The sequence below is a fragment of the Herpailurus yagouaroundi genome, unplaced genomic scaffold, assembly GCF_014898765.1.
Source record: "Herpailurus yagouaroundi ecotype Mexico unplaced genomic scaffold, PumYag 28, whole genome shotgun sequence".
NCBI classification, from domain to species: domain Eukaryota; kingdom Metazoa; phylum Chordata; class Mammalia; order Carnivora; family Felidae; genus Herpailurus; species Herpailurus yagouaroundi.
The window spans coordinates 26,242,742-26,263,799 of NW_024412376.1; the positions used below are offsets into that span (position 1 = coordinate 26,242,742).

At 33.4% G+C, this 21,058-nt stretch overlaps 1 protein-coding gene across 3 annotated transcripts in view; it reads left to right on the plus strand.

Moving 5' to 3' along the window:
• MARCHF1 (membrane associated ring-CH-type finger 1) overlaps positions 1 to 21,058 on the plus strand; it is an 889,619-nt gene that overhangs the window by 287,364 nt on the left and 581,197 nt on the right. For all 3 annotated transcript variants that reach the window (XM_040471208.1, XM_040471222.1, XM_040471216.1), the window contains exon 2: positions 5,122 to 5,198. The gene's annotated coding sequence lies outside the window, so the exon portion shown is untranslated. The remainder of the gene's footprint in view (positions 1 to 5,121; positions 5,199 to 21,058) is intronic.

Consider the following 21,058-nt stretch of genomic DNA (forward strand, 5'->3'; position numbering starts at 1 on the left):
GCCAAATGCAGAAATGTTCAGTTTTACATTAAAGGTGGAATGGAATTCATAGTCAAATTAAGTCATCTTTTAAATTCTTGTCTTTTCTACAAGGCAGGGGTTAGTATCAATGTCATTCAGCCTCATAAGACAAGATCAGTAATGTTCAGAGAAATTTTTTCTGTATCATTAAGTATTCATGCCTACAGACTAGACAGAAAGATAAAAAAAAAATCAATTCCATAGAATTTTCTTTTGGGTTTTGCCTCCTCGAATTAAAATTTTACTGAAATCTATTTTTCTTTTGCATATTTTGTGGCAGGTATGACATCCATAGTCATCAGTACTTCCCCCTAGATTCTGAATGTTAGGAATTTGCAAAAATTTTGTTTTGGAAAAAATGTCCTAAAAATGTTTACATAAAAATATTGAAAATTTCAAATTATCAAATTCTCACTAATTATAATTTGTTATACAAAGATTACATCATGAGCTGTATCTAAAATAATTTGAATGACATTTAACATTTTCTTCAAAAAGAATGATTCATTACTTCTGTAATAAATCTAATTATTCAACTTTGTATATTATTTCTTAAATGTGTCATATTACTGGATGCCAGTGTTTTTAGTGTGAATATATATCCTTTCATAATATTATCAAGTTTTGCTATGATCTTTGCCAAATGCAGAAATTTCAATTATCACTCTCAAACTTCCTTGGATGATCTTCTGAACACATTTGCTTTGCCAAAACCAAAATTATGTATATTATGTGTTCAAAAACATGCCATCTCTTATTTTCATTTCGTGTCTGTTCTTCAACAAAAATAGTTATTGATTTTTCCAAATGAGATTTACATTTTCAATACCTGATCCTGTGATTGCCTTTCAGTCTCTTTTACTCTTGTTTACTCACTCGCCAGAGTTGAGTATTGGTCATTCTCAAGTATTCATTGATATTTTTTAACCTGCAGAAATTCACACTGACTACAAGATTCTTTGCATAAAGCAAACAGAATATAGTGATTTTTTTCATTTGAGAAAATAAGAATATGACAAATATCCCAAAACTTCCTATCTGTGCTGACTTTTGTAATGTCAAGCTTTATTTTATGAGATGATGATTCTTAGCAAGAGTAGCTCTCTGATGAATATGAAAAATGTGTCCATATTTTGAGATTTTGGTGGAATACATTTGGTTTGATGAAGTTTTCAGGATTTTGTTTTTCTGCTAGTTTTTTATTGAAAGTCAGTAGTCCTTGTAGACATAAAAGTGGGAGATAATTTCACATCCTGTTCTATTAGTGATGATTCATACTACATTCTGCAAAAGTAATAGCTCTGAGGTTTCCCCCCCTTTTTTTTGTCATTCAATCCTCATTCTTCAGTTTTTTTTTCAGTGTTCTAATTTTCTTTTTTTTTTGGTGGAAAGTTTTCCATTTTTTGTCTTCATGTCTCAATATTTTTTATTATAAGAAAATAAGTTTATAATAATTGCATTTTTATAACTTTATTGTACATTTTATTGTGTTTCCACTACTTAGCAAAAATAATCAAGTGTAATATAACATCATATGTGGTCTGCCTTGGAAAATAACAGTAAGTTTTAACACAACATTTAATTTTTCTAATGACCAAACTTCCACACTAAATATTTTGATTCTTTTACAGTGAATGCATCATTATCTAATAATCTCTCATTTAAGAGTGTGTCAATACTTAGTTTTGTATTATTCATGATTAATTACAGTTAAATAGGGGCACCTGGGTGGCTCAGTCGGTTCAGTGTCCGACTTCGGCTCAGGTCATGATCTTGTGGTTTGTGAGTTCAACCTCCACGTGGGGCTCTGTGCTGACAGCTTGGAGCCTGGAGCCTGCTTCAGATTCTGTGTCTCCTCCTCTTTGCTCCTTCACCACTTGTGCTCTGTGTCTATCAAAAATAAATGTAAAAAAATTTTTTTTAAAAAGTACAGTTAAATAATGATTTATATTATAATGAAAGCACCTTCTAGACATAGATAGGGGATTCAGTAGTACTTTGCAGCAATGTTGCAATCAACAAAATGCAGTTGATATAAATTTCAATAAAAATACATTAAATATAAATATATCCACTAAATTAATGCAGGGAGAGATTTTTTAATTTTACAGATACATACACATATACTTATGTATTATAGGCATATGAAAGCAGGTAGTTAGATAAATAGATAAATATTGATGGATATACCAATTTGAAGCCCAGCTACTTGTTTAGAGGTACAGATTATTATAGATAGTATTAAATCACCACTATATTTTGATTATTAGTTTATCAGATTTGTTTCTCCTTTGCAAACTCAAGTGGAATGATGTATATTGATCCTATTGTATTATAATAGAATAGTTTATCCCATTTACTGGAAGTTTGGCATAGTAAGTATGCAAATGAACTATTTTGGATAAACATTTATAATAAAAATACAAAAGTGAAAATGTTTCAAGTTACTGGAACACCATTAGATGTGCTATGCTCAATCTGAATACCCAAACCCATCCAGCATTTTTAGTGAAACAAAATTTTCACAATTTTTAGTGAAACAACTGTAACCTATATTCTCCCTTTTTGCAAAAGAATCTTCAGTATTCATCATGGCAGAATGGTTTGAAAGATAAATCACATATCTAGTCATTATGTACCATCTGTTAATTAAATCATGACATTCTCCCACTTCTGCTTGTATAATTTATTTGTGGGATAAATTTATCTATGCAGTTTTCTATTTACTTAATTCTCTCTCAGCATTCTCCCCAGTTACTTATACAGAGATAATTTTGACACCCACCTCACCACATGCCAAAATATATAAGAACACTGTGGTCACTACAGTTTAGTCTTAGAATCCCTCCTTTCCCCAAATACATATCTCTTTATGTAAGGTTTGTTCTATCTCCCTTCTTCCCTTACTTCCTATCTCTTATTCCTCTTTCTCCCATCTACCTTCCTCCCTTTGTTGACTGTCATGCCTTATTACACAAAGGGAAGTAAATGTTGAATAGGGACATATGAAGAAGAAAAGCATTTGGTTTATTAAGCTTTGAAAGGCCAGCTCGGAAAGCCTAAAATGATGAAGTAACATAATGCCTACTAGTGGTCTCATGCAATTAATGACAGTATAATTTTTGAACAGTTTGTTAGGGTTTCTATTTGTTTTCATTATGCTAATAGATCCGTTGATATTTTGCAATACTTTCTACTTGAAACTCAGATTTTAATAACTAAATTCCATTTAAATTATATAATCTGTAAATATGAGGTCTTTTGAAACATGTAAAAATTTTAAGCTATCCAGTTTAATTTGAGCAAAACAAGGTAGCCATAGTTAAAGCTGGATGACAGCAGTTGGACTATTCTGAGCCCAAGAAGAATACCTTTCTTTAATTGTAAAAGAAATCATCTGCAGTTGTTGATGGGTATTTGATTGGTCATATTCTTTATATTTTGGGTATTTGAAAATAGGCAATTTATTTAAAAATATGCAGTGAAAGTAGAAATAAAAGACTTATTTGTGTTTAAAACTGCATTGATAATAACAAAAATTAATAGCAATTCTTATAGTTTATTATTATATTATAATTATATATTATTATTATATAATTATATAATATATATTATTATATATTTATATATATAATATATTATATTTATATTATAATTATATTATAATATAATATATAATTATATATATTATATATTATTATTATATAATTATATAATATATATTATTATTAATATAGTTTATTAAATATATAGTTTATATATTTCTATATACTTTATTCTTCCCTTATGGAAACTTTTGTTGTTATTGTTATTTCTCTGACTTATCTGGTTTTCAATTTGTTGTATATAGTCTGAATTTCGTTTTTCTACAAGATATGGCTACAGTGTGTTCCTAGCGGCAGCAGTTGACTTTTGTAAGTCAATTTACTAATTCTATAGACAAGCTAATTTCAGATAGCTATTATACAATGTTCACTTTGCTCCCTGTATATCGATTCTATAAATAGATGTATAAATATAATATTTCATATTACACATATTTCACATTATATATAATTCATATTATATATAATTCATATGAACATGTCATATTTTATCTACAACTACAATGTTACTTTATACATTCTTTGAAAAATGATCAATAATATCTTCTAATAGTTTGTTAAAATACTACCTTGTGATCTTTCTTCATAGAAAAAAAGAATAAGGGGAGATTCTAAGAGATTGATGTTCAGCTCACTGAATGGACAATTGACATTGTTACTCCTTTCAAGCACGCATAGGCAATTCAATATTGTAGTCCTGTTTGCCTTCCTTTGGAGTGAATTCTAAAACAAATGAAGGATGGAATAGTTAGTGCCGTTTTATACATAGGGATGTAAGAGGGAGTGCACCCACCTGGCTTGTTTCTTCTTGATACGCTGCTTAGAATGTCTAAGGATCCATAAGTGAACCTGTTGCTTAGCTTCACACAGTGTTGTTTTGTATATCCTTCAAGTATGTCATATTTTTATCCATCCTCATTATTTGATACGAAATTTATTGTCAAATTGGTTTCCATACAACACCCAGTGCTCATACCAACAGGTGCCCTCCTCAATGCCCATCACCCACTTTCCCCTCCCTCCCACCCTCCATCAACCCTCATTGTATTTCAGACATTCTGTTGATTTCAGGCTAATCATCATGAAATAACTGTATCAACGTGGGACCAGGTATTCTAGTTGGGAGTTTTTGTTTGTCCTCTGACTTTGGAGTCATTGCTGAGTGTCTTAGCTGCTCAGCCGCACATACATGATACAAACAACTTTTTTTTTGTCTTACAGAAAATAAACCTTCAGTTGACACACTCTTAACATACTGAGGTATCTAAATATTTTGGAACTGTTTAGAAATTGATAGAAATTCTTTCTCGTGACCTGAATATTGGCACAAATGGCATTAGGAACACTGTGATATTATGCTTTCGTGACTATTTAGATAGGCCTACAATTTGTACAGTATTTGTGTGGTCGGTCTTCCCATTACACAAACTGAGTTTCCTTATAGTTAATTTTTTTTAAGTTCAGCCTTTAAGTTTATTTAAATTTTCTTTTTCAGGAAATGTACCCAAGACGAATTCTGAGAGAATATACTCAGTTGTCCTGCTGTGATTAAACAAGGCGCTGCTGCATTTTGTAAGTTCATCTATTTTTATCCTCTATAGAGAAGACTTTCTGCTACAGAGAGCCACATGTTTAAGTTGGAATTGGAGTCAGACTTTCTTTAATGGATGGGCTTTAATTGATTTTATTTTTTCAAACTTTATTTTACCCAGATTTTATTCAGTTTCAGTGAATAGCATTTCTTTTTAAAATTAACTCTGTTTCCTTGTATCTATCTATTAGCCACTATTTTAATGACTTGTGATAAGAACTTTATCAGTTGAAGAGCTATATGTAAGAGGCAGGGCTGTGAGTAATACTGATTTGCCTGGGCAAATATATTGGTGATTACGATAGCCTTCATTTCAGCAAACAAATCTATTTAATGTTATCTCTACTAACTGCCTTATGTGGCCTCATGAAAGTAACAGAGTACTGATTATCTTTGGGAAACATATTGATTTTATTTTGTTACTAATATAGCTTTTACATTCAAGGATTATAATATTTGTCATGGTGAGATGTGTACTACATAACTTTGATGTACTAGGATCTAATATTTGTGCATTTCATATGATAAAAAGAAAACCAGCAAAGGCTTCTGTGTGAAGAGTCATGAATGACATTAAATTGAGTGTCTCCTGAACCTTTAAATTTACATTTCTCGTTATCTCAAAGTTAAAATATTTTGCTATTTCAGTTTGTAAAACACAGTCTAAAGCAAATAGTTTCCCCCTTTGTTTATAAGCTACCTTCTGGTATTGAGATAAAATAGTCTCTTGCCTCTAATTAGTTTTCTATGAAAAACCCAGTAGATTGAGAGACTGTAATCCATGCTGTTAATTTTTTTTGTAACTTTTCCTTTTCCTTTCTTTTGCTTTTCTCTCATGCAGGCTATTTCCACCAAATAAAAGAAAAAAAATATGCTGTATCTCTCTATAATAAGTGCAAGGGAGATCAAACAAATGAAAATATATACCTAAAGACTTGTCATCTGTGGCATAGAAGCAGTGCTTTTTCATTGAGGGTGTTTTGTTAACCCAATATGTTTGAACAACTTAATTAGTGTTGAATATGATAACATGAAGACCACACCTAAAGACAGATTTTAGAAACCTGTATAGTAATTTGGAGGGCAGAAACCACTTCAGAAATATCTTGAAGTTTATGGAGCATCACATACAAAAGAGGGAAATTTTGTAAAGACAAATATTCACATAGCTCATGTAAAAAAAAATAAAGATGTACAAAGCTAGCACAAAAATCATCTTAAATTCCAATTTTTTCAAACCTGATTCATTTGTAATTATTTTTAGTTTTATTGAGAACGGATTGACATATATCACTGTATAAGATTAAGGTATACAGAATGATTGATTAACATATATTATGAAATGATTACCACAATAGGATTAGTTAACATCCATTATCTCATATAGATAAAAGAAAAAGAAAAAAAATTCTTCTTGTGAAGAAAATTCTTAAGATATACTCTCTTAACAACATTCCTGTATATCATACAGCAGTGTTAGCTATAGCAATCATATTGTATATTACATCTCTGTTACTTATTTATCTTATAATTGGAAGTTTATACCTTTTGACCACTTTTCTTTAATTCTACCTCCCCTCAGCCCCTGCCTTAGGTAACCACACATCTTAACCTCTTTTTCCATGAGTTAGGTGTTTTGTTTTGTTCTGTTTCTTGAGATTCTGCATTTAAGTGAGATCATACAGTATTTGTCTTTCTCTGTCTGACTTAGCAGTATGCCTTCAAGTTTCATCCATGCTGTCCCGATTAATAGAATTTCCTTGTTTTTTTTTATAGATGAGTAATATTCCATTGTTTGTGTGTGTGAAATATATATATTACTTCTTTATCCATTCATCTATTGATAGACACATAGGTTGTTTTCCTTGTCTTCGTATGGTAAATAATGCTGCTGTGAACATGGGAGTGCAGATATCTTTTCAAGTTAGAGTTTTTGTTTCCTTTAGATGTATTCCCAGAAGTAACATTTCTGGATCAAATGGTAGTTCTATTGTTAATTCTTATGAGGAAACTTCATACTGTTTTCCATAGTGACTGTACCAAATACTTACATTACGGTCCCACCATCAGTGCACAAGGTTTTCCCTTTTCTACATATGCATGCTAGCATTTATCATCTCATTTCTTAATGCTGTCCATTCTAACAGGCATGAGATATCTCATTGTGGTTTTAATTTGCATTTCTCTAATGGCTAGTGATTTTGAAGCATTTTTTCATATATCTGTTGACCATCTTTTTTGCAAAAATATTTATTCAGTTGCTTTGCCCATTTTTAAATTCTACTATTTTGGATTTTTTTTTTTTTTTTTTTTTTTTTTTTGCTATTGAATTGTAGGAGTTTTTAAAATATTTTTTTGGGTATTCACCCCTCATCAGATATATGGTTTACAAACATTTTTTCCCATTCTATAGTTTGTCTTTTCATTTTGTTGACACATTTCTTTGTGCAGAAGCTTTTAAGTTTGGTATGGTCCCTTTGTTTATTTTGTGTTTTGTTGCTTGTGCTTTAGCTGGAATTTCTAGAAAACTATTGCCAAGACACATGTCAAGGAGCTTTTTTCCTGTTTTCTTCTAGAATTTCTTAATTTCAGGTCTTACATTTAAGTCTTTAATCCATTTCAAGGAAATTTTTGTGAGTGGTGCAAAGTTTGGGTCCAGTTTCATTCTTTTGTATGTGAATATCCAGTTATTTCAGCACCACTTATTAAAGAGATTATTTTTTCTACACCAAGTATTCTTGGCTCCCTTGTCAAATATTAGTTGGCCATATATACTCTGGTTTATTCTGGGCTCTGGATTCTGTTCCACTGGTCTCTTTTTGCCTCTTTTTATGCCAGTACCATATTGTTTTAGTCACTATAGCTTTACAGTATAGTTTGAAATTAGGAAGTATGATCCTGTTCTGTTCTTTCTCTCAGGATTGATTTGGCTATTCAGAGTCTTTTGTGGTTCCATATAAATTTTGAGTGTATTTTAAAAATTTTTCTGTAGGGGCACCTGGGTGGCTCAGTTGGTTAAGCATCTGACTTCACCTCAGGTCATGATTTGTGGTTCATGAGTTGAGGCCCTGCATCGGGCTCTATGCTAACAGCTCAGAGCCTGGAGCCTGCTTTGGATCCTGTGTCTTCTCCTCTGTCTGCCCCTACCTTGCTCATGTTCTGTCTCTCTCTCTCAAAAAAAAAGTAAATATTGAAAAATTGTTTTTTTAATTTTCTATAAAAAATGCAGTTGTAACCTTGATAGTGATTGCATTGAGTCTATTGATGGCTATTGGTAGCATTGATATTTTAACAATATTCTTCCAATCTATGAACATGGGATACCTTTTCATTTATTTGTGTCATCCTGAATTTCTTTCATCAGTGTCTGCAGTTTTCAGAATAGAGATCTTTCACCTCTGTGATGAAACTTCTTAGCTATTTTATTGTTTTTGATGTCATTGTGAATGGGATCAATTTCTTTTTCTTTTTCTTTCAGAAAATTTATTGTTAGTGTACAGAAAAGCTACTGACTTTTGCGTGTTAATTTTGTATCCTGCCACTTTACTGAATTTGTGGATTAGTTTGAACAGTTTTGGTTGTCTTTAGGATTTTCTATATATAATTTATGTCATCTGAAAATAGAATTTTACTTCTTCCTTTCCAATTCTGTTACTGTTATTTTACTTTATTTTATTTTATTTATTGATTGGTTGATTGATTGCCTGATTGCTTTAGCTAGGACTTACAGTACTATGTTGAGCGGGATTGGTGATAGTGGGCGCTCTTGTCTTGTTCCTGATGTAAGAGGACAAATTTCAACCTTTCACTATTGAATATGATGTTAGCTGCAGATTTCTCATACATGGCCTTTATTATGTTGAGATTTGTTTCTCATTTCTCTAATCTGTTGTGTTTTGTAATGAATGGATATTGAATTTTGTCAAATGCTTTTTCTGTATCTGTTGAGATGATCATATGATTCTTTTCTTCCATTCTATTAATGTGATGTATTACATTGATTAATTTGCATATGTTTAACCATCTTTGCAGACCATGGATAAATCCCACTCATTAATGGTGAATGATCCTTTTAATGTGCTTCTGAATTTGGTTTGCTAATATTTTGTTGAAAATATTGTAATTTTTGTATCTAGATTCATCAGGGATATTGGCCTATAGTTTTCTAGAGTATCTGAATCTGGCTTTGGCATAAGAAAGTACTGGCTTTAAAATGAGTTTGGAAGTTTTTCCTTCTCTTCCCTTATTTTGAATACTGAAAATAATTGGTGTAATACTTCATCAAATATTTGGTAAAATTCAGCAGTGAAGCCATCTGGTCCAGGGTTTTTCTTTGTGGGGAGATTTTTAGTTAGTGATTCAGTTTCTTTAATAGGAATTTATCTGTTCAGATTCTCTATTTTTTCCTTATTCAGTCTTGGTAGGTTGTATGTTTCTATGAATTTTTCCATTTCTTCCAGGTTGTCCAGTTTGTAGGTGTGTAATTGTTTATAGTAGACCTTTATGCTTTTTTGTATTTCTGTGGGCTCAGTTATCTGTATTAATATTTTTCTCCATGAAAACCATGAAGTTTTTACCCTAAAACACTGCATTTAATAAAAATTATCAGTTGCCTTTTTTTTACTAAAGATTTATCTGTGTATCTTATCTCTTAAAATCCATTTTTTGATCATTGAGTAGCAGTAGTATTCAATGAGTATACAATTTTTATTAATAGAAAACATTTGCTAAGTATTTACAGTGTATCAAACCCTATTCATGAAAGATGGCAAAAAAATTGGTGTTCAATATTATCAGTTTTATCAGTGGTGAATATGCCTTTTCTATTAGGTTTTTATAGAAGTTTCCTGTTCCCGCATTACTACATCAGTTCCTACACATCTAAGAAATACAATTTAGAAACCATGGAGGTATTATTAGACCTTAGACTTGTAAAATGCAAGAAATATTTTTAAGAGCCAGGAACAAATATATTTTTGCTTTTGGTAACGCTCCTCTTTATTACTCTGAGCATTTGTGGTGTATTCGTCTAAAGAAAAATCTGGAATATATGGAGAAAGTCAAAGAGAAAAATAAAAACTGTGGTCACAGATTTTCAGTAATAGTGTCTCTCTGATAAAAAAAAAATTTAAGGAAGGAGAATAATTCATTTAAGGGGTGCCTGGGTGGCTCAGTTGGTTAAGCATCCGATTTCGGCTCAGGTCATGATCTTGCGGTCTGTTGAGTTCGAGCCCCGCGTCAGACTCTGTGCTGACAGCCCAGAGTCTGGAGCCTGTTTCAGATTCTGTGTGTCCCTCTCTCTCTGACCCTCCCCCATTCATGCTCTGTCTTTCTCTGTCTCAAAAATAAATAAATGTTAGAAAAAAATTAAAAAAGAATAATTCATTTAAAAAAGAAAATGATGAAATAATTGAATATTATTATTCTTTATGTGTATGAAAAGAGCTCATGGGAAAGGTGGACAGTTCTATATTTTGTAGAAATTAAAAAAAAAACAAACCAAGGATCATAACCCTGGACTGTTGTTACCAGTATAGATTTCTATGCTGTGAGAATTTTTAAGCACTAGAATACTTCCAGGTAGATGTTTGAAAATCCCTTATTTTGAAATATCTCTTAAAGCAAAACGTATCCCATCTTTGAAGGACTATCTGAGAGAAAAAGTGCTAATTACAACATGAAATCTTCTAAATCTAGGATTAAATGATCATTAATTAGTTACTGTTTTACCTTCTGTAATAACTCATTAACTTCAATCGACATTGGCTTTGATTTTCTGAGACCATACAGAGGAGGAAGTTAACTGCTTTAATAAAATATCTCTTGCTCAGCGATGGTCCCAGTTGAATAACTATTTAGTCCCTAATGGAGAATTAGTATAGTTTTCTCTACGGGTTTAAAGGATGATCAAAGTAGATCCTTTGCCTGTGGCATGAAATCTTTCCTATAACTAGAGTAAGTTCATCTGTCTGGAATTCATCTAAACAAATGTTTTTTTAATGAGCACATTAAAAAAAAACAGCTATCTTTTTGGTGTCCAATCTTGCTTTTCCCTTAAGAGAGGATTATACTTCACAGGTAATACCTATATACTATATTATAACTCTCGGACCTCCCACAACATTTTAAGGCTATGTTTTGTAGGCCACATACATATTAAAAAAGATGTAGAAAACAAGCAATCACTGAACGAATGAAGTGCAAAATGAAGTGTTGCTGTTATTCAGAGAATAAGTCTAATTAAAATTGGGTTAAAATCTATTGGAAAAACCTAGATGGATAATAGATGGCTGATATCAAAGAATAGAGTAAGAACATTCTTAAGAATTTACTTAAGATAGAGGTCCCAGATTTAAAGGCATTGGAAAGAGAATTTTATGAAATGAGTAGGAGGAAGCAAAGCTAAGTAGGTAAGATTGATTGAAACCATGAAAAGTCTTAATTCCGTGCTGTGAAGCCTATACTTCATTCAATGGGAGAGGCAGTGATGAGAAACATTTCAATGAAATTCTTTTCTGTCAATTCCTAACAATTGATGTGGAGCGAAAGGGTGGAAAAAAAAATCAAAGATGATACCATAGTTCTAACTCTTAAAAACTGGAAAAATAGACAATGAATGGAAATATGAAAATTAATGAGGTAGGGTGGAGGGGGCAGTTTGTATGAATGATGCAATTTTTGAAATATTCTGAACTTTCCAAAAGTTTCTTATCTCAACTTATATTTTCATCTCAAACCCATTTTTTATCATTGTCATTTAAAAAAAAATTTAAGGTTTATTTATTTTTGATATAGAGAGACAGAATGTGAGCAAGGTAGGGGCAGAGAGAGAGGAGACACAGAATCCAAAGCAGGCTCCAGGCTCTGAGCTGACAGCACAGAGCCTGTTGCGGGGCTCAAACTCATGAACTGTGAGATCGTGACCTGAGCTGATGGCAGATACTCAATGGACTGAGCCACCCAGGCACCCCTTATAACTGGCATTCTTGACAGTAAAACAAATGGGTCATTTGTATTCATTTTTGTCTTACATTGTTACTATACCTCTAGTTTATCCAAATCTGAATTTTTAAGTGAAAAAACTTAGGAGTTCTTGAAGTGTTGAAAAAAAATGCTCATTTTGTGGTAATTTTTACCCACATAAAGCCCAGAATCGACATTCAGGAATAATTATTTGATTCATACATCAGTTTGTTTTGTACCTGTGGACATTTTATAGCAGCAAAATGGATTTGATTCTTTGCTTCACTTACAAAATTCTTTTTACTTCGTAAAAGACAGAGTCACTTTGTAAGAAAGAGGTAACTATGAGGTTGTAGCCTAGACATTTGATTTGTTGGTTTGCTCATTCCATGGTAGGCATCTATTTATGATGTGGCCAAGAGTAACTTCGATATTGTTGAAGAAGATAAAATGATACTTACCTTGAAGTTAAAAAAAACAAACTTATTTAGCTATTTAAGTAGTATTTCTAAAACTCTGCATTGAGTATATGAGAATAGTACAGATGGCATAGAAACCTTATGAAGTTGGCATAGAATAATAAAAATTAACTTAATATTTCCCTAAGTGCCAGTGAAGAATAATGTAGAATAAAAATATTTAGTATTAACTTTTAAAGCAGATTATGGGGGCACCTGGGTGGCGCAGTCGGTTAAGCGTCCGACTTCAGCCAGGTCACGATCTCGCGGTCCGGGAGTTCGAGCCCCGCGTCAGGCTCTGGGCTGATGGCTCAGAGCCTGGAGCCTGTTTCCGATTCTGTGTCTCCCTCTCTCTCTGCCCCTCCCCCGTTCATGCTCTGTCTCTCTCTGTCCCAAAAATAAATAAACGTTGAAAAAAAAAATAAAGCAGATTATGTAGATCAGAAAGATTTGTTCATGTGGACTCATTTGGGGCTCTAGCCACCAGTTGTGATAGACTAGAATTAAAACAATGATTTCAGCAATGCAAACTAATATTTTATATTCCGTTTTTAGATATACTTTTACCATTTTGTTTTTAACATATATCATGGTGTACCTTTTAATGTTGTTACATGTTACCTAATCTAAAAGTAAGCTGTGGTAATTGACAAAAAAAATGTAGACTCTGAGCTGAAAACCAGTGATATATGATGCATGGGTTAGTTAAGCTGGGTACACAACTGGACAGGAGATTGTGTATATCAAAACCAGCCAAACAACCAAATAGACATATGTGATGGGAAAACTATAGCTTCTCAGTATATATTTGAATTTGTTATATTTATAAATGAAAGGATAGAAGTTCAAGAGAACTCATGTGTTGTGAGGATGCTTATATATATGAATAACATAATGGCCTGTATTTCCAATAGAAATTTTGGAAAATATAAGAAAGATCTTCCACATATGATCAACCTTTGGGAGACACCCTGAGAAAAACCTAATGCAATTACCTGAAGAAGCAAAGTAATTATAGCAGCTTTCGGATTACTTGGAAACACAGGGAAGAAGCCTGAAAAGTCTTGAAGGAATAAATATATGGCAGCTTATTCCTTAGACAATTGTCTTGAATATGAACTGTCTTTAGCAGGTTTAAGGTAGGAGTTTTATGGCAGACGACTCATAAATGAGATTTTAGTGAGTATCAGAAAGGCAGGAATTTTCAATTCCTGACTGAAAAAGCACCTCTAATGTTAGAGGTATCAACTGTGTTGAAAATAAAGATAGTTCATTGTGAAAGTTCAAGTTTATGCATTCATTCATTTAGGCAACATATAAACTTATTTAGCATATATTGCTGGCCATTCTGTTTATCATCAAAAGTGGAGGTATCTGTGTGCAAGATGAACATTTTGTCAGGAAGAAAAACTCTAAATGCTTAAAATGGGTGCTAAGAGGACATCTAGAAGTTCTTTATGACTTTGTCTTACAAATGTGGGCGAGGATCTTGAAGACACACATCAACACAGTAAAACTGTAAGTTTACCCTTTTAATGAATTTAGGCTAATTGAAGCTCCATTGTGATGAATTTGTTAGGTAAACACAGTTTTCTAGCAGCGTGATGGAAAATATGCACATTCCCCCTGCTCTTTCTTTCTTTATCTGTGTTCTGCACTGGGGATTTATGGCACATTTGTTATTTGGAGTAGAGCTCTTAACACCCCTAAATGAGAAAAAATTACTCTGTAACATCTGTACAAGTGCAAAAATTAGAAGTCTTTAAGAGGAAAATTCACAGTTTCTTTTCAGTGAGAGATTTGTGTATAGAATAGAGATCGATATGGTGAGCATCAGTTCTAAAAATAACAAATTTTTATCCATTATTCCTTCTCACGAGCTATGGCAGTTATTCTTGCTGTTAGCAGAAAAGTGCTTTACTTCTTTTTCTTTGTCCATAATTACTATCAATTGCATCCTTGGGCATCGATGATACAAACCATTACAAAATTTAAAAGCCTTAGGTTCTCCATTTTTATCTCTTTTGAAAAGTTTATACACACACGCACGCACACATGCACACTCTCACAATTTCTTGACATTATAATCTCAGACAATATTGATGAAATTTCCTTTGAATTATTTCTTTATTACAAAAGATTTTTTTTAACGGTGGCAAACTCTGATTTATTTTCTTAGCATGATTAACAGCTGTGCCTTTCTATTTCATTTGTGTTAAGTTTCACATTAATTAATTTACCTTTTGCCTTGCTCTGAACTTGATATTGAAAAAAGTTTATGCATCATTGATTCTTACTATGCCTCAGATAATTGATCCTGTTATAATGGCTTATAAAATACACATCTGAGAAAATAAGAAACTTTTCCAAGAAATAGAATTTATCTTAAACTGATTTTGTTTCAGTGAGGTAGTTATCAATACAGAAGTTGTTTTGACAAGAAATCTACAAAATTACAGAAATTGAAAAAAGTGTTTTAAACACTGACAGACAGTATTGCTGCATATAACCTCAGGTCTCCCTAACACTAAGCATTCTAAAATTCTGGCTTTATATTACTAAGTAAATGAAAATGAGCTCCTTGCAATTTTTTTTTAATTTTTTTTTAACATTTATTTATTTTTGAGACAGAGAGAGACAGAGCATGAACGGGGGAGGGTCAGAGAGAGGGAGACACAGAATCTGAAACAGGCTCCAGGCTCTGAGCTGTCAGCACAGAGCCCAACGCGGGGCTCGAACTCACGGACTGCGAGATCATGACCTGAGCCAAAGTCGGCCGCCTTAACCGACTGAGCCACCCAGGCGCCCCCTTGCAATTTTTATGGTAGCAGAGTAACACATAAATATCAATCTGCTGAGATGGTCTGATTTCTAGACTATTATTTCACCTTTTGTTAACCTCTGAGTCTTCTGTCGCTTCAGCAACATGTACACATTGGACCTTTTATTTATGCTGCTGAGAATACTGGTTTCAAACTCTCTACTGTATTTTGAGGAGACTGCATCAAAGCTTTGTTGGTGACAAATGCAGGCATTTGTGTTTTGAGGATTCTACACACAAATCCAGCACTGGTCACATTTTGAATACTGAATCTGCAAAAGAGAATAATTACTGCTTCATGGTGGTGGAGAAAATTTTACATTTGGAACCAAAAGGGGAAAAATTGGGCCATTTTACATGGACTTTTCCTATGGTTGGAGCGGTTCCTCAGTGTTCTTAGTCCAAAGGTGACATGTTCATGTATCTAAATGTATTATTGTGTTCGTGGTCAGATGACAGCAACATAAGTGCTCAGCCTCAACCATTGCACAAAAATAGTGCAAAGAAAATTTTGCATCACATTCAAGTCTTGATCTAGGTATGTCTCTCTTCTATGCTTGAGAAATCTTCATTTTTTCTTAAAATGACTGAGAACATGTCCCTATATATTATTGGTGATGTCCTGTCACTTGTGTTATGACCCAGTAAATTACATAAATTCTTTAAATGCCAATCCTAGAGTAAGACTGAAGTATAAGACTGAATATTACATCATGGGATAAGACTCAAGTGTATTATGAACTCAGGTAGGAGTGGAATTAAATTATCCCCTTGAATTGACTCATGACATTTAGTATTGCTCTTTAATAATTCTTTCTCCCTGCTTTGAAAGTAACATTTCCTAGTAATATTTTCTTTTCTATGTTTCTTTTTTTTTCCTTATGTTCCAATTTTAGGATTGTCTTCCTAATATACTTGGTCTGGAGCAATTAGATATGTGATAACCCAAATAAAAATATGTGATTATATTATTTTATTATGAATTTAACCTACATATATTTTAATAACCAGAAAAGGTCAGCCAATACTTACTTTTGAAATTAGAATAAATGTTAGCTAATTTAATGGCTGTATAATTACTGTATAATGGTAATATAAAAATCTGTTTAAAAATTTTTTTAATGTTTATTTATTTTTGAGAGAGAGAGAGTGAGCATGATGGAGGTGGGGGGCAGAGAGAGAGGGAGACACAGAATCCGAAGCAGGCTCCAGGATCTGAGCTGTCAGCACAGAGCCCAATGAGGGGCTTGAACCCACAAACCATGAGATGATGACCTGAGCCAAAGTTGGATGCTTAACCGACTGAGCCACTCAGGCACCCCATATGAGACTCTGTTTTAAAACAGGGTTCCTTAATATAATTTTTGTGCTGTATCAATATTCAGTCAGAAGCTGAAAAATTAAGGTGTGTATGTGTGTGTGTGTGTGTGTGTGTGTGTGTGTGTGTGTGTGTGTTATAAGAGCTTTTTATAAAGGTTTATATAATTGTAGGAGCTGGTAAGATATCTGTAAGGCTGCCATCTTTGCATGTGATACTAGAGTTGGAAATCCTGAGAAACAGGACAGGCAGTTGAGCAGAGAAGATGGATGTTAAGTGGCAAAGAGCAAGTTACAACTCACAAAAGTTTGCTGAAAACAAAGAAAATGGGTTGGAACTCATGTCACTTCTTACTTTTCACTGCTTTCCACCTTGATGATATTGATGTCATATAGCGGGTGCCCATCATCACAAAGCTCAACACATATATGGCCCAAGAGGAGCTGAAGGAGGGTTCAGGGAAAGGTAGCATGGTTGCAAGCTCAGATTGTGTGTCATACCAATAAAGTGAGGTAAAAATTTGCAGCGAGCATGATCTACAGAGGCACCTGATGACTCTGCTCTGACCTTCCCAATAAAAAGCAATATGGCTGCTGCTTCACTTGTGCCCACAAATCTCACTAAATGTCTCTGTGGCCCAAACGAACTGGAATCCTACAGGGTAGGGGATTCTGAGAAATGCTATTCATCTTAGCTCAGCGGATATATTACAGAGCCACCAAAGGGCCATGAGTCTGAAGAAGTTTATACATCCCCTTTCCGAATACTGTTTTTAATATTTTAAATGCACTAAACTAACTGCAGAAAGTTACCCAGAGATTCAGTTATATTAAAATAGTTATCTAAGGCATCTGGGTGGCTCTGTTGGTTAAGCATCCGACTTTTGATTTCAGCTCAGGTCCTGATCTCATGGTCATAATCTCACGGTCCTGTTGGGCTCTGAGCTGGGCATTGAGCCTGCTTAAGAGTCTCTCTCTCCCTCTCCCTCTCCCCTTCTCTGGCTCACACTCATGCGTGCTCTCTCTCAAAAAAATAAAATAGTTATCAAAATGTGAAAAATGAAATTTGTGATATAGTAATTGATAGGCTTTGTAATATACTAAATAACAAGATTCAAGAAAATATTTTATGTTTATAACAGTAGTAATTTTGAAGCTGTGGTGAGTGTAAGTCATGCTTTATGATATTTGTAACAAAATGTGATATGAAAATAGTTTCTTTGATGAAACGTTTATAAATATTGCTAATCCTACTGTGATTTGTTGAGTAAAGTCATATTTCAAGAAATGGTAAATTGTCAGCTAGAGGTTAGTGAAAATAAAGATACAACTTTTCTTTTCCTAATTCACATGTATAGATTGTCTGAAGTTTATTCATGGACCCCATTGATAGGAACTGTAAATCCTAGGAGAGAACCCCTCCTTTGGAATCAAAAACTCCTTTGGTGAAAGATCTTTACTGATACTTATTTTTTAAAGTTTTTTTATGTATTTTGAGGGGGAGAGAGAGAGAGAGAGAGAGCGAGCGAGCAAGCAGGGGAGGAGCAGAGAGAGGGAGAGAGATAATCCCAAGCAGGCTCCGCACTGTTAGCAGCGAGCCCGACACAGGGCTCGAACTCAGGAACTGTGAGATCATGACCTGAGCCTAAGTCAAGAGTCAGATGCTTAACTGACTGAGCCACCCAGGAGCCTCCAGATAGTTATTTTTTAAGGTAATAAGTTCAAAGAAACATTTCTGAGGCTAGAAGCCCTGTTGTGAGGTAACACATGCTAAATAGTGTCTGTGGTATAATAAGCTTCACATTTTTTTACATGTCTATAGTTACGGAGTCTTAATTATAACAAGGAGCATTTCAGTAGGACTCCGAGAAAAGTAAAATTAACATTACCACAAAAATTGGCATGCTAAGTTGTTAGTAGGCTCCCTGGGGTTTTCCTTCTTGATATGATTTCAATGATTCCTTCATAGTTTAGACATAGTAAAATAGCACCATTTGGGCATCTGTGTATGACAGTCACTAAATATTTTTAAATGGATTTCAATCTGTATTTTACTTATAGGGAAAAATTTCTTTTTGCCTACCATAAGATTGCACAGTTTATTAAATGGATATCACTCTGTGGATACAAAGGGAAATATTCAATGTTAGTATAGAATATAAAAGTTCTATCACATTCTGTTTTTAAATTGTGTTTTCCCTAACTTCGGCCCTTTGTTACTCTGTATTCAGCCTTATTTGTTCTTGCTTATAGTCCTTAAGAAAAGAAGGACTTTGGAGGAAAAATTGTAATTTTCTGTTTCTTTTCTTTTTTCTTTGGTAAATTTGACATTATGTTGTGTAAATTTATTTATTTATTTTTTTACTTTCTGTAAATTTAAGGTGTAAAGCCTGTTATGCATTTATATATTGTAATATGATTGCCATCAAAGCAGGATTTATAATATTGCTTCATTATTGTACAATATTATTGTCTCTATTCATTATACCGTGCATTAGATCTCTATGGCTTATTTACTGCTCATTTTAAGTCTGTACCCTTAAATGCAATTAATCTTATCTACCCTCCTCCCCCACTCCCTGGTAACTACTACTGTACTCTGGTTTTTAGGAGATTTGGCTTTTCAATTAATTAATTAATTATTTAAAAAAATTTTTACTGAGGTATAGTTGACATATAACATTGTATTAGTTTCAAGTTTACAACAAAGTGATTTGACATTTATATGCATTATGAAAAGATCACCACAATAATTGTAGTTATCATCTGTCACCATACAAAGTTATTACAATTTTATTAACCATATTCCCTATGCTATGTTTTACCTCACAGTGACTTATTTCTTTTGTAACAGGACATTTGCACCTCTTATTCTTTATATCACAGTGACTTATTTCTTTTATAACTGGACACTTGTACCCCTTATTCTCTTAATCTGTTTCACCCATGCCCTCTGTACTCCTCTGCTTTGGGAGCCACCAGTTTGTTACCTTCATTCCTGAGTCTGTTTCTCTTTTATTGTGTTTGTTCATTTGTTTTGTCTTTTAGATTTCACATGTAAGTGAAATCATATGTTATTTGTCTTTTTCCGTCTGACTTATTTCACTTAGTATAATACCCTCTTGGTCCATCCAAGTGATTACAGATGTTGAGATTTCATTATTTATTATGGCTCAGTAACATTCCATGGTGTGTGTGAGTGTGTGTGTGTGTGTTTGTGTATGTGTGTAATGGATTGTTGGATTATAGGGTATTTAAAATTCTTGGATTATATGGTATTTATTTTTAATTTTTGAGGAATCTCTGTATTGATTTCCATGGTCGCTACGTTAATTCACATTCCCTCCAACATTGTACGAGGGTTCCCTTTACTCCACATGCCAACACTTGTTATTTCTTGTCTTGTTGATACTAGCAATTATGGCAGGTATGTAGTGATATCTCATGGTAGTTTCCCTAATGATTAGTGATGTTGAACATGTTTTTATGTACATGTTGCCCAACTGTATGTATTCTTTAGAAAAGTGTCTATTAGGTCCTCTGCCAATTTTTAATTGGATTATTTGGGTTTTCTTGGTGTTGAGTTATATGAGTTCATTATAGATTTTGGACATAAACCTCTTGTCAGATACAGTATTTGCAAATGTCTTCTATTCAGTAGGTTGCCTTTTAGTATTGTTGATGGTTTCCTTCACTGTGCAAAAGGTTTTTAGTTTTATGTAGTTCCAGTAGTTTATTTTTGCTTTTGTTTCTCTTGTCTGAGGAGACAGATCAAAAGAATATTGCTAATAAGATCGTTATCAAGATTTTGCTGCCTCTTTTTTCTTTTAGGATTTTTACAGTTTTAGGTCATATATTTTGGTCTTAAATCCATTTTGAATTTATTTTTGTATATGGTATAAGAAAGTAGCTCAATCTCTTCTTTGTTTTCCTGTTTCTTTCCTTCTTTCTTTCCCTCTTTCTTTTCTTTCTTTTTTTTTTTCCAACGTTTATTTTTTTTGGGACAGAGAGAGACAGAGCATGAATGGGGGAGGGGCAGAGAGAGAGGGAGACACAGAATCGGAAACAGGCTCCAGGCTCTGAGCCATCAGCCCAGAGCCTGACGCGGGGCTCGAACTCACTGACCCCGAGATCGTGACCTGGCTGAAGTCGGACGCTTAACCGACTGCGCCACCCAGGTGCCCCTCCCTCTTTCTTTTCTATTCTTTTGTTTTCTTTCTTTTCTTTTTCTTTCTCTTTCCTTTCCTTTCCTTTCCTTTCCTTTCCTTTCCTTTCCTTTCCT